Source organism: Eleginops maclovinus, chromosome 1, assembly GCF_036324505.1.
Source record: "Eleginops maclovinus isolate JMC-PN-2008 ecotype Puerto Natales chromosome 1, JC_Emac_rtc_rv5, whole genome shotgun sequence".
Lineage (NCBI taxonomy): Eukaryota > Metazoa > Chordata > Actinopteri > Perciformes > Eleginopidae > Eleginops > Eleginops maclovinus.
In genome coordinates, this window is record NC_086349.1 from 12265137 (window position 1) to 12280002 (window position 14866).

A 14866-nucleotide genomic window follows, 5' to 3' on the forward strand; every position below is an offset into this window, starting at 1 on the left:
ATCTCCTAACTATGAGTGGTGGGATTCTTTAGAAAGACATCTCCTGCTATGGTTATTACACTTGAAAGACTTACTTATGTCTTTTGTTTCTTTTATCAGTGGTTTGAGGTGGGTGGGGTGCAGTTGGGGAAGGTGGCACCTACTTCTAGGTAGCATAGTGATTAAGAAAAATTGGAAAGGATCTGATGACAGTAGGTGGGTAGTGCCAATCAAAACTGATCAAACCTCACCCAATCAGTCCTGATGAAGCACAGTAGTGTTTGAGAGAGTTCAACTCATCGAGCTGTTGGATTAATTTGTTCCCATATGTTAAGTTAATACAAATACACTGTAGGAGGGAAATATAAGTGTCTGTCATGTTAAAGACTTGAGTGAAAATATTTTAAACAGAAGCAGATGGAGAAAGGAACATGTGAGCTGAGTGAATGCATACCATGTTCATTTCAGGAACCATGTGTCTTTTTAAATCTATCAGCGATGACTTTAGTAGACCTTTCACGTCATTGGAAAGTTTTATTTCTGTAATTGCTTTGTAACATCAACATTATGACAGATCAAAACTACATGATATCAGCCTACACAACAAAGGAAAACATGTAGTAAATGTAACCATAACAGAAAGAGGAGCATTGTTAAAATAGCTTAAAGTGAAAACATGTTTATTAGTTGCAGTGCAACTGTTTGTACTTGTTTAAATCAGTGTGTTTTGGATGAAGAATACATTCTCATTTATCTGAATAAGCTCACCTGTCATAGCCCCAATCGTTGATATGCCCATGGGGAAGTGAAAAGTTTAGAGTATCAGTGCATGTTGTAGCACCACTCTTTTTTCAAGTGCATAATATTATATGTGAAGATTCCTAAAATAATTTAATACCACAAATTGCTATTTTGTTGGCCTCTGGACTTTATGAATGGTTGCCAAGCTCTATGTCTAAGACCCAGATTTTGGTGCTGTATACCAAAAACATAACACACTGTCTGAACCCTTACTCGGAAATGGAAAAGACAGAGACGTATTAAGTTCATTTCTGTCCTTTTGCTTATGTATTAAAGATTTTGTTATGTGTGAATGACTTTCCGGTTTTGCAGGGACCATTTAGGAAAGAAGGGTTTACATGTTATCCCTTCAATAGTTTTCTTTTGTCACTGGTTGGTCATCCATGAACTCTTTCTTTCGCCTAGCGCCTCATTCCAGATGTGTTGGACATTGTTCTTCATCTTCAAGGAGATTCAGGATTTTCTATGGTTTGTCCTTCTCTCCCTCCTTTCAGTCATCTATGTAAACAAAGTTGTGAGGCTATAGCTGCTTGACGTTCTCCCAGATCCATTCTTCTTTCATTCTACTGGTTATTCTATCACACCATATCTATTTTATCATTCTCCAGATGTCTCTAGAAAATATATTGCACATATGCTCCTGTTTGGAAAAGATGAGAATATTGATGATGTAAAAACAGTGATTTCCATGATGAAGCGGATATACCTCACAATGGGTGGGCTGGCCTTTTTCGGCACATTTCCTCCCCGGGGCACCAAGTTGGATTTAAAGGCACGGCCACTTAGGCTGAAGGCTGAACTCACATGCTGCAAGCTTAACAGTGCCCCACTCTAGGATTTCACTGCTTTAAGGGGGGCTGTGTGTGTGTGTGTGTGTGTGTGTGTGTGTGTGTGTGTGTGTGTGTGTGTGTGTGTGTGTGTGTGTGTGTGTGTGTGTGTGTGTGTGTGTGTGTGTGTGTGTGTGTGTGTGTGTGTGTGTGTGTAAATGGTGGGTTAAGGTGAAAGCAGGGGCAATGGCTTAGACTTCTATTATATCCAACTGGTGTGTTTATGATCAACTTGTTTATAGAGCTTTGTGCTTTACAACAGCATACCATTCTTCATAAATCTTCTTATTTTTACTTTAAGAGCACAAAATGATCTTATTTAACTTGAAAATCTTCTTCCCTATAGCACAGATGTCAACCATGGACTCACAACAACACTGAATGACCTCTGCAACTGTATCGGAGTGCCGGTGATTTGTTGTTTGTCAAACCCTCTCTTCCCCATTCAAGGGAGTAACAGCAAGGAATAGCAGTGTCTGTTAACATGTTTTGAAAATAAACACAGGTGTATTTGTTTTACTTCAAGGCTGCTTCCCATAGAGTCATAGGACTCTATCTCACATATAGAACACATCTGGTGGCCAAGCTGTAGTGAGAAGATCATGACTGAATGAATGCTGCATTGACGTAGATGCTCTCAGCTCAACAGATAATTAGATCCAGATGACAAACCTGGCTGCCTGTTCTTATACTCTGTCTTGTGTTTTCTGTCTCTTATAATTTTTCTTTAAGCATATTGTAAAATTAGAATGACACTCATTACGATGTCTAAACATTAACATAAGAAAACATAAACAGCAAACTGTTAATAAACAACATTTTTCTGTTTTTCATGTCCGTACACATACTGTGCTGATCCATCCATCTCATATCCATTAAATGTCGTTTGTTTAATCCTCAATGCAGTTGTTTTATGAGTTAACACCTTTGATTCTATTACAAAGTTGTTTTTGCATTAATCCTCACCTATTGTTTCTTGAAAATACACATTCCTCTCAGATCAGGTTGACTCTCTTATTGAGAATCTACATTAGATACTATAGTCAACTAAATATTTACATTTTTAGTGATGCTAATATCATCTTAATAGATGTCATGGGCCTCGTAACAGCAACACTGAACATTTGGACCATTGAATGCCTTTCAGCTGACTATATAACACTCAATATCACACTTTAAAACAAAGCAACCTCTGACTTCCTGTCTTCTTCAATGAGACTGTGTTCAGTCATGATGCAGAACTGCAGATGTTACTCTATCATACACATTATGATGCCCATATTTTAAGAAAGATGTTCTTGTGTACACTTATATCTCTTTACCATTAACTTAGGGTGCATTACTTTGAGCAATACAGCACCAAATGCAAATGTATCGTTTTCAGTTCGCTGGTGTGTGTCTTACCTAAACTAAGGTTCCCACCATTTTTAATGCGCCTGCCATCTTCAGCTTCCTAACATCAAGTGGGAGTGCTAAATTCCCCTTCTCCTTTAAAGAGCTTTTGAATAATGTTGCATGCATTCTGTAAGAAAGCTGTGTGTTAAATACAAACATATGCTTGTCAGACAAGACTCACAAAGTTCATTCTTAAAGTAGAGTATACGTTGTAATAGCCCTAATAGCATTATAAAATTAGCCTGGATTTCTAAGTAGAGGTGAGAGCGAATTATAATAACTGTCACGCTTTTAAACAGCATATAACCTAATTACACAGAGCATTTTTGTGGGAAGAGACGATGAAACTGAACAATGTGAGGAATGCCACAATAAGGGATTTATGTCCTCCTTGTAGTTGTGAAAAATAAAAACACTGCTATTTGTTTCCTTATGGTCCTTTCTCTTTTTTAAGTATTGGAATACATTTAAATTAAATTATGATAAAGGACAAAAATGTATGTTACATGGAGGCAACACATTAGGGCACAGTTGTTCATGTTGAACCTAAGCAGAACTCTTAAATCATCGAGCCTTCACATTCCAGCATTGGGTAGATTGTAGTTTAATTTGATCATATTCATTCATTAATATACTTAGTTTTAATTAATTACGTTTGATTTATGGGGATATTTTGGGAGCTATTATCATTCTACAAGTTTGAGGAAGACGCATACAGTACAATGTGATTTAAAAGTGCACAATTTAGCAGGTTGGTGGTCTGGAAATTAGGACCGTGGCCTCGCATTAAATACCGTACAGCCTTTAAGACAGGGTCATGACCAGAACAAAATGTGTGTAGAGTGCAAGTTTTTCGTGTAAGGTCAACATAAATATGGCATTCTCGCTGACTAGACATCTGACTACACTCATACCAAACACATTTTTTCTCACTATCAGTAAAGGAATCACCTTTGCAATGTGGCTGTTTTTGCCGTCAGTCCCCCACTACCTTCACCCGATCCTGATGGCCTTTGGCTCCAACTTGATTAGCAACTGCCACATTTGTTTTTGGTCAAGTAAAAAGTCTTGTGGGTTCTCAGAGTGTCCACTAGCTGTCGATCGAAGAGAAACCCGAGAGGTCGAGGCTTTCTGTCTCGTGTTTATTTGTTCTGCTGTCTATGCTATGGTATACTTTACAGGCTGCTAAAGTGCTAATAAATGTGTGAAAGGGCTGAACAACTTTGGAGTGAGTCAATGTGCCAAGTGTTCTCGTAAATGATGAGTTGACAGAATCCTACAGAACAACATGTTTTTCCCACCATGCATATAACAAACACTCTTACTTAGAGGTTGTCATTCATCACAAAGCAAAGTACAATGGAGAGTAGTGAACTTAGCTCAGGTGACTAAAGGTAACTAAAATACGTTTTGCAGTAGCTTTCTGGTAGATAACCACTTTCATATCAGCATTTTGAAACAAGAAGTAAAGGTTCTTTCTTATTGTGTCGTTAAAGCCGTGAAAAAACAAGCTATGAGTTTCTATTTTTAATAAACAACTTATTTTCTTCTAATGCTTTCTGAAAAGGTGAGACTGTTTTAGTTTGGTTTTATGTTACAAAATGGAGGCATCTTTTAAGACAAGTACTCAAGTGGGTCAAATGCTATATTTGTTGTTCTGTATTTTATATTTTAAGTGTGCACTTCTTTAAATTAACTGTGTTCTTTAGTGCTTGCACATATTTCTATAACAATTTTGTTATAATTTTCTGTATATTTGGTAATTCTTGTTTCAGTTAACCAAACTCAATTCTTTAGATTGTAAAGATATGTTTTCATTGTTGCCTTACCTTCACTGAATATGATATGAGCCATTTTTCTCTTGAGGAACCCTGGTTTGGATACTTTTTATTAATATAAACACAGATTACCATGACTTAACAAATATTGAAATCCCACAGAAAGTTTGCATCATGTATGTTGTCTTTAAACTACAAAAAAAAAGGGATCTCTGGAGAGTTCATACTTTCCAAACAATGCATGCTGGAAAGTCAAATATACTGATAACGAGTCTTTACAAATTCCATTAAATGGTTTCAAATTCCACACTTACACAAAGTCATTACAATCATAAGTTCAGGTCAAAAGATGTAGACACAGGTCAGAATGAATCATGTTAATTAAAATCATCTGATATAATATCCAGAAATGATAGGTTAAAAAAACTATACCTTTTTCAAGCTAATATATTAACTGCAAGGTAATGATGAAATATTTTACTGCAGTGAAGTATAACGTTTGACAACTGAGATGTCTCTATTAGTTGGATGCCTCTTCCAATTTTCTAGAAAGGAAAATGTAGTGGTACTAAGCTACCACAGTAAATAAAAAGAATGCCTTGTGGCAACTTAAGAAGTGATCTCGATTGCCCTTTAAAAGAGAAATACATATAAATCATGTGTAAAAGTGATTGATCTCACACATCAACTTTTCAGATAAATATTTTGGCCACCTCAAGGAAATATAACCATGACAGCATAACAATGTAAGGTACTTTGTCAGGCAGTAAAAAGATTTATGGCACTGCTTAGTCTCAGTATGCATTAGTAATAATGGCAAAACTGTAATACATGTATAAAATACCTTGGAGCAACCTAACCCATGTGTGGAAGTCAAGAAATGTAAATGTGATGAAACTGCCAGCAGATATGTGTAATTACATCGTAAAAGTAGAAGTGCAACGCAAATGAGATGATTCCTGAAAACGGATACGTGCTTGATGATAGTGTGTAGCATGTGCAGGCTGTGCAGTGCATTGTACTGCCCTCATGGATGTGCTGATGGTTTATTACTACCACCATGTGGAGAAATCTCCTCACGACTACTTGGAGTGACTTTGACTTCTTATGTTTGCAAGTGTATGTTATATTAATGTAAGTGACTTAAATCAGGGTGTCTGGTCATGTATTCATTATTCAACCTCAGTCACTACAGGGATAAAGACATATAGCTTTAGTTTACGTTAAAAAAACAAAGTCATTCCACTGCTAATTTTCGCATAAAGGCAGCTAAAGGAGAACCACTGAAGCATGACGGGAATTGATTTCCTGTATGCATATTTGCATTTGAACAGAACACTTGTGCATAAAAGCCAAAGAGGGCGTTCGGCACAGAAGGTTACTATGAGTCACCAGTGCAATACATCACCCAGTTAGCCTTCATTCATTCAACATGCCTTTCGCTATGCATGGGAGAGTATATGACCATTTTTACTTAAAGATATTTACTTCGGAATGTAAAACATATTTTACCTTCAAAAAACATACTAATGAGCTCTTTTTGTAGCACAGTGGAATAGAGTGGACATTTATCATTAAATACCATAAGTGATCTCACTTATTATAATGTAAATCCCTCTCCAAATGTATTTCTTTCAATTATGTCAAAGCAAGACGAGAGTTTAATTGTACATCTTCTTGCTCTTTGGGCTTCAATCCAACCTCATGTCAACACCAATCAATTACACTGTCTATCAGCTGCTTGCAAAGCCAAGTGCATTGATTTGAAATTAATAGGGACAAATGTACTTTGCATTTGGACATCTAGTGACTGACAGGTGTATAAATGCCATTTAAGGGGGCTCTGGCACAGACAGGCTGCAGTGATATACCTTTGCCAATAGCTCAGCAGGTGTCTCCACCTTTGCATTTTAAAGAGGTGGGGTAGGCTACTTGAATCTGAATTTGTAATTAGCAGCACAATAGACAATCAACAATCCTCCTCCCTAAATAAAAAAACTCATTCAACAGACAAATTTAATCCATCCAAAGTGTGTTTAAAATAAATAACAATATGCCTAATTACGCGTTTAAGTGTTCCTCTTACAGCTGAGGGTCGGTAACACGATTAAATGTGCATTAGAGCACATTTTCTTTCAAATACCCCTCATTTTGCTTTGGTCTGCGCCGGGAAAAAATGACCCGGGTATCAGCAAAGCCAGTGCTAAAGGGGTGCTGCGTGTCACTAGCGGAGAGGTCCATATATCACGCACGACGTGAGGAGTTCCCGGTGAAAACGCCCCTCTACTCTCCCCCTAGCCCTCCCGACTGTAAGCATCCCTGCCGGCTTGTGCTGTCTGCTGTCCCAGGCTGCAGGGCTACTCCTCCCGCGGCAGAGGGAAGGCGTTCCGGGGCGGTGGCGGCGTCCGTCTTCCAGTTCCCTGCGATCTCCATGATCAGAATCTGGACTGAATCTTGAAAGCCCGGACCTGACAGAACAGGTATGCCTTGTATTTGTTTGTCTCATACGGTGACAGCGGAACAGGTGCATGCTGCATTTGCCGGTTGTTAGGAAATGACATTGTAGGGAAGGAACCAGGGGCATCATCGTACTGGTGACACGCTTTGGCTCAACACCGAGCTCTGCATGCTCTGCAAAGATTCCGCTTTGTGCTTCAAGTGTCACGGACGGATAGGCAGGGTGTTGCCACAGATCTTTAATCCGGATGGCAGGATGGTTTAATAAGCTGCATGGAATCAGGGCATCCTTTCTTCCATGCATATCAAGGCCCTGTGGGCAGGTACACCTTTCCTATCGTCTTACTGAATCACATCAGCCGTTTCTGTACACATCCGACCCACATACGATTGTTCTGAGCTATTCTTGGAAATGCCGGTGTGTGTAATGATTGTGATTTCTCTTTGTGGATCTATCGGCTAACAACAGCTGATGTTCAAGATAATGAGCTAATTGAAGCCGGTGTGTGCTGTCGCGGGTGTGGCAGAAGGGGCAGGCGTGGGAGCCCCAGCAATAGGAAGGTCTCCTGAATGTGGGAATTGCAATGTGAGAAAGTAGGCTATTAAACTGTTAATGCTTGAAAACTAGAATTAGAATATTGGTTTAAAAAGGATACTTCACATGTATATGAATAGATACAGAGAAAGGGACAAACTGGCCTTGTTTCATTTTATTAGATGCTGTCCTTGGTCTGTTATTAAAAAAAACGTGTTCATTGGAAATAGGTAAAGGTGTTTGCATGGTTTTACAACTATAGCATTTAAAAATGTTCGCTAAGGGATTGAATTCTCTTCACTATAAATACTCAAAGCTGGATACATTTCGAAAACCACAAATGATTATAGGATGTAGATCCTTTTTTTTCTAAATAATTGTATAAATAATGCCACCTAATCTTCTGTCCTAAATGTTAAACAATATAATCCCTAACATGAAACTTTGAATTTAAATTGTATACAAAATATAAAACACAAATTAATTTCATATTAGATCTTGTCAGAAGATACAGCAATTTGCATAAAAACACAAAACTATAAAGCATACTCCTACATTTAAGTGATGCAACCAGATGACTGAGTTTCTGTAGTAAAAGTTTGGCAAAGAACAAAGAAAAATAACTAACCAACAATAAACTTAAATATAAGACATATGTAGTTAAAATACAAAAATGAACAACTCAGCAAGTTTAAATTTCAACAACTCCAAAAAAGTCTGTTTATAAAAGTTCCATTATCAATAACACAGCCTTTTGTAACCCTCATCCTACTCAGTCCTTGTGTATCTGGCTCGCCATGCCACAGGCTACAGATATCCAAGAATCTGAATTGGTGTAGGCAGAGCCAGGGAGGAGGCAAATTAGATTTTAAAAAATCCATCCATCTGTCAATCTGTACCTCTGTCCCTTAATGCATCCTCCAGTCTAATTTTTCCTTTCTTTCACCTGCTCCACTTCCAGCCTCCCTCTGTGCATAACAATGGTTCAACTATAAGGCAGAGTGATGCTCCTCTGTTATGCCCCTTTGCTCATTCACACCAAAAGGGCAAAGCCTCTTGGTGTGTTGAATTAAACTGCTACAGGGAAATATATGGTACACATTTTCAAGGCTGTTTTCAAGGTGGTTCAAGGAATAATGGAGTTACAAGCTATATTTCCCACAGGGCTATTTGCGCTTATCTATGACAGGTATGATGTAAAGAACATTCAAGCAAACTGTTCCGGTAAAACATGAAAGGACAAGGTTATTAGGTGGATGCACATGTGGCTTTCACATGCAGCGACTACATTACTTTCCGGTAGTGTGACCTCTGTGCAATCAGTCACCAATGCATATCAATAGGGCAAAGGTTAGGTCATATGTTATATGGCCTCAGGATGCATTTTTGTGCGTGTATCTCTGTGTGCTTAAATTCTGCATGCTTGTTTGTTTAAGGAAGCTCACTTCTATACATCTCTCCCAAGAGTCCTATTACAAGTCATCCTCTGATCGATTTGTAATAGCTCATTGAAGCAGGGCCAGCTTTCTGTTCACAGCCAACTTGGAATGCTCCACAAGATAAACGCACGTCACTTAGAAGTGAGAGAAGCTTTCAAAGGAATATTCAAGAGAACAGAGTGCAATCGTTGGTCATTTTTTGCATCAACATGATGTTTTGTGGGATGGAATGCCTAAGTCAAAGACATCCCATTGTATGCTTGTTCTCGCATCATATCAAAGCTACTCTTAACTAAATAAGATAACATAAAATCATAAAAGGAGTCTGTTTAAATTTAAAAGTATAGGGATTTCTTCAAGACCACTGAAGTCCACTTGAAAAGTCAGTTGTTGTGACCTGTTCAGTTTAAATGACTAAATTAATCAAATAAAAGTAATCTGATCTGACGTTTTGAACATACTAAAGATTGCTTGTTAAAAATCTGAAGCATGTTAGCCGTAATGCTAGCAACTTTACGGCTAACATGCTAAAATACTTATCTTATGTTACATTGTCCCTCCACAGTGACACACATAACATCTGCATCTTTTCACCAGCCCTTTGTTTTCATGGCAAACTATTTCAGAACAGACTAGAAGCTGCTAGAAATTCTTGGTCATCCTCCTCCACCCACAGACCCCATGTCACTTCAGTGCACCCACCTCTACATGAAAGTCACATTCTTCAGTCCAGTGCCACGGTCCGATTGTAACCTCATTTTTATTTTACCAATGTGTATATGTGAACCAACACAATATTTCCTACCGGCTGTTTCTGTGTGTTTCTTTGTCTTAATCTTGATCTTGTTTTGATATCTGATGTTAGGCAAGGGTTCCCATGGTAACTGAATTTTAAACAGGCACGCCTGATGTCTCTGTGTTAACCATCGTTAGTGGTGACAGTCTCCTCTTTGGTCAAATAGGGAAAAAAAACTAAACTGAGCTGCAGGCACAGTGGGGTGCCTGTCATTTTCCTGTCATTGTGATGAAGAGAGAAGACGTCTATTGTTTTGTCTACTTGACTCTGCAAGTAAAGCTCGGTAAAATTGCACAGAGGGAGGTGGAGAAGTACACTATGAAAATGCAGAAGATGCCTTTATTGCAAGAATTGGAGAGTTGCACACAATTTCAGTGAGCCTGAATTGTGGTTGAATGAAATATATTTTTTAAGGCTATGTGTTCATAGCGGGTCAGAATAAAATGCATTTCTTATTACATGGATTAAAAAAAAAAGCACCTTATTCGATCAAATGTATAGATTTTTGCATTTCTATGCTTGCTGGCTGCCTAAATACGCATGTGGTGGACACAATAACAGCAATATATGTTCTGTAATCATGAAATGGCACTGCAAGAAATATTAACTTCCGATTCTGTGGTTGCCAAGGATTTACTGATTTTGACTGTATGGTTTGGTTAAAAGGCTGTAATTTGGCATTTTGCACTAAATGTAAACACTGTTCCCACACTATAGACTGTTATACAGTATGTAGGCTACTGTCTGTCTGCCTTGCTCTGTCTAATTGTATATGTTAACTGCTGCAGCATATTTGTCAGACTGGACTGTGTTTGTCAGTTAGTGTTTTAACAGTATGTCAACATGTCTCACATCAGTTTCACCCACACAAGTGTCAGCAGAGTGATGGTTCTTAAAATAACCCCTCTTTTGATAGAAAACACATTTTAACAGATTAGCAACCAGAGCATTACAATCATGTTCTAGATGTTCAAATTTCTTTTGACACTTAATGTAATGGTCCCCTGCATAGTTACATATCCTGACGTTCCCTTTAGTAAATAGCATTAAGATGACTTTGTGGTGCATAATGGAGAAGCACGGAACTTCCAGTCAGGTAAACTGATTCATTTTTAAGATTTTCCTCACATAAATCAAACAATGCATTCTGACAGCTAATTTTTAGAGATTTCCCTGCCTGATTTGTTTTAATCAGTAAGGATTAACTCTACAATGCCCCTACCACCTGCTCTAATCATGTTGATATGCACATTTGCCACCTTCTTTGACTCCAATCTAAGATACGTTTGCAATCACACAATCTGTCGTTTCATATTAGCTCAAAAAGTGGAACTAAGTACTTTAGATGTTTAAGTGTATACACCAATGTAACTCCTGTAATATCCCTTGCTGTAGTGCAGAACCTTCCCATGAGAGAGTGCTTGTACTTTGTCGATGCAGGCAGCACAACTTCCTCTGGGTTTGCTTTCTCATGGGGAGGATGAACTTGCAGCCTCATTGGTTTGCAAGTCGTATCATTTATCTCTGTTGTGGTGGGACATGATTTGCAGCCGACTTTACAGTCCTGCTAGGCAAACTGCTTCCAAGACTGCTGAGTGCCAATGGTTTTAGCGAATGTGTGTATGTGGTTTCCCCTGAACAAGGACATCGTGCCACTCCCACTCTCCCAACCCCCACAGTCCTGTACCTGGTCTCCCAGATCCAGCCTTTGCACTGTAGGATTGATGGACTGGCTGTATATTCCATTAGGGGGGAAGCACTGATTATAAAGCTTAGATATGGAGGGAGCTGCATGATAAAAGGGCAAGGCTCATTGGGAAAATGTTCAGTGATTGGCTAATAGGGTGGGTGGCTTCTATGTGGAAATACGGTAATTGATCATGTTATGTATATAGTAGGTCGACTACAGCAGCTGCTTTGGACATCAACTGCAAAAAAACGATAACTGCCTCAGCTAGTAGCCGTAGTAACCATTACGCTCTTGATACACTCATTAAATTGTAGATGTAAAGTTTCCACTAGAGTCTTAGCAGTAAGAGAACCACATACAATATACTATCAATAAGACTGAGTCTACAGCCATGCTAGCTGCTACACTACAGGATGTGTGGCTGTATATAGACACAGTAATGTTTTCTGCTAATGTCAAGCATACATGCTAAACAGTAGTACTTAACATAGTCTAGCTGAGGTTGATACATATAGTTAGTTCAGCAGGGAGTAGTTCATAAACCAAATGACTGTTTTGGACAAAGGGGGTCAGCAAAATCAGCAGGACATCAGAACATGAATGTTTTTCAGTTTTCCAATAGATAATTCAGACTGGACCAAAGTAAAAGACCAACTATGTCAACTATGGTTCAGAAAAAGCCTTGACAGGGATTCTCAGCCATTACAATCAGTTTCTCTGTTTGTGCCTGTCAAAAGGCATCGTGGAAATTGCTATAAATCCGTGAAGGGGGCCAACTGGTCCAACTAACTTCCTGGAAAAAACCACATACACGTGGCACAAAATTAAGAGACCGAGATCAATTCTTATCTTCAATGAGAATGATCTCTTTACACACCCTGAAGACAGACAGATGGTTTGATTGGAGGTCTTTTTTTTTCTGGGCAAAAGTAATACCCCCTTCAAGTCTCCAAATGAATGAACAGTGTAATTAACAGGAGTACTGTTTGGGCCATGCTCGGTTCATTTTTCTGAATGATGTAGTCTTAATAGACCTTTTGGCAAAGGATGAACACTGCCTGTAGATCACAGCGAACTCACTATGTGTGCTCCTCTCCGAAGCAGATAACTGCTATCACTACGTTGTGTTTGTAACACTTCCCTGACTAGATTAAGCTTGGATTAGCAAATACTGATGGAAAAAACATAACCAAAATCCTAATCCTAAAGTGAGGCAGTGTATAAGTGTAAATAATATGATGCAAATTTATAGAAACCAGATGGTCACTTTAGCCCACTGGGCTTTTAATGGACTTAAAACAACAAGCTGAACAAAATCAGTGCCTTTATTTGATGGCCTGGTAACCCTTAATACAAAAACAATGGTTTCCATTTGATTTACGTACCAGTCAGGTTGTTTTTGACTGATAATTGGAGTTATTTTTGGATATCTGCCAGTGAGGCTTTTAAATGGTCTATGGTTTATGTATGTCTTACATTTAAATGAAATGGTCCTTTAAGGGACCTTGGTTATTTTTCTTTGTTATATTTATCTTGCTTATTTTAATATTTTACCATTATAATAAAAGCTGTACGGGGGCCGTAACTCTTGGGGGATTTTTGTGAGAAACGCTTGAAAGATTATGTTTTTCAAACAACAACAGCACAGTAGCTGTCAAGAAAAGAAAGGCACAAAGGGCCTCATCCACGGAGTTCAATTCTGCATCTTGATCTTAAAGCTTGAAATTAGAGCAATCAGCTCCTTCCACACTGAGGGGGAGTTAGCTCCATCGTGATGATGAGAGCCTGGCACAAAATTTTAAGAGATTTTTAAAATAAACTTCAATGGGTTATTATTAAGAAATAACACAGGTTTTCTACCTAAATGTCGGGCAAGTTAGTATTTTGAGTTCCTATGATATACTGTTGCACATTTTACTTTGAATAACAAAATAGTCTTGACTTAACTGATATACTCCTTTTTGTGAAATAGTTTCTAACACTATTCCTGCAAAGCTTTGATAACATAAGAGGAGGTGCTGATCACAGTGTGACTAATCAAACAATGCTTTCACAAAAAGGTACACCACGCTTCTTTTTCTCTCTCCCATATAATCAAGAGGTATGCGGTTAGCACATGCATTTCCTGAGAGCATACTGTGTTAAAGGAGTGAGAGGAATCCACAAGCCGTGTTTCCCATGCTCTGCTCTGATATTAATTTTGTAAGGCTGTATTTGACAGATTTCTCCTGCCCACCTGCTGATGGAGGACGGGCCTGTGGGCAACTGACGCCTGCCTGACGACGCATCAATTTTTGGGTTCGCTAAATTAACAGGCTCTTTGTTTGAGAGACAGCATGAAGACAAATGGGCTCAGGCAGGCCCCCGGTGAATGGTGCATCATGGGCATCATTCTGCCCTAGATGATCAGCCATCATGTCCGTTACTATCTGGCAATTTGTCTGAGCTGCTGCACAACGGATGATGAGTGTTTTGGAGCATCACATTGTCTGCATTGTGCCTCCTTTAGTAGGAGAGCAGTTGACGTTGTACATTTTTCAGATTTCAGTCGGAGCAGTTGATCCAGGCTTATAATAATGATTACTGTGTATTTGGACGCAGAGGTCAGCTCCACAGATAGACTGACGAGGAAAGGCCTGTATGAGCAGGCTCGGGAAGTCTGTGTGTGTGTTTGATAAAGATCAAGGAACAAGGCTACGCATCTTATCTTCACAGATTCTCACTAGCTGATCAGCAAACCACAGCTTAGGGTATTGATGCCAACAGAGTTATATCCCACTTCAATATGTAAAACAAAGCCTTTGTTTTGAAGATACGATCTGGTCTTCTTGCCAGCCAGAGATACCGTACGTCATAGCCATTTGAGCTATCACTTTATTTTCACAGACAAAGAAAGTACATTTTTGGAAAAAAGTGTGATAAAATAAAAAATGTAGCACTTGTATTTTGTTGCAGTAAAATTGTTTCCAGTCTCATATTTAGCACAGATTTGGACTATCAGTTTGCTCACTATGTTGTGAGACTCAGGAGGCGTGGATGACGAATGGCTTCCTTGCATACTTTATAAATTGAAGGCTCTATGCAGGTACATGTGCTAAATGTTGGTGACTCAAATGCACCTCCAGCAGCAAAAACGATCTCTATTTTAAAAGGAATTTGGAGGTTTTAA

At 38.7% G+C, this 14866-nt stretch overlaps 1 protein-coding gene and 1 long non-coding RNA gene across 4 annotated transcripts in view; one reads left to right on the forward strand and one right to left on the reverse strand.

The window, feature by feature from the left end:
* LOC134867176 (uncharacterized) overlaps positions 1-14866 on the reverse strand; it is a 48225-nt gene that overhangs the window by 11081 nt on the left and 22278 nt on the right. The window lies entirely within an intron of this gene.
* si:dkey-178k16.1 (band 4.1-like protein 1) overlaps positions 7021-14866 on the forward strand; it is a 36891-nt gene continuing 29045 nt past the window's right edge. For both annotated transcript variants that reach the window (XM_063887503.1, XM_063887512.1), the window contains exon 1: positions 7021-7260. The gene's annotated coding sequence lies outside the window, so the exon portion shown is untranslated. The remainder of the gene's footprint in view (positions 7261-14866) is intronic.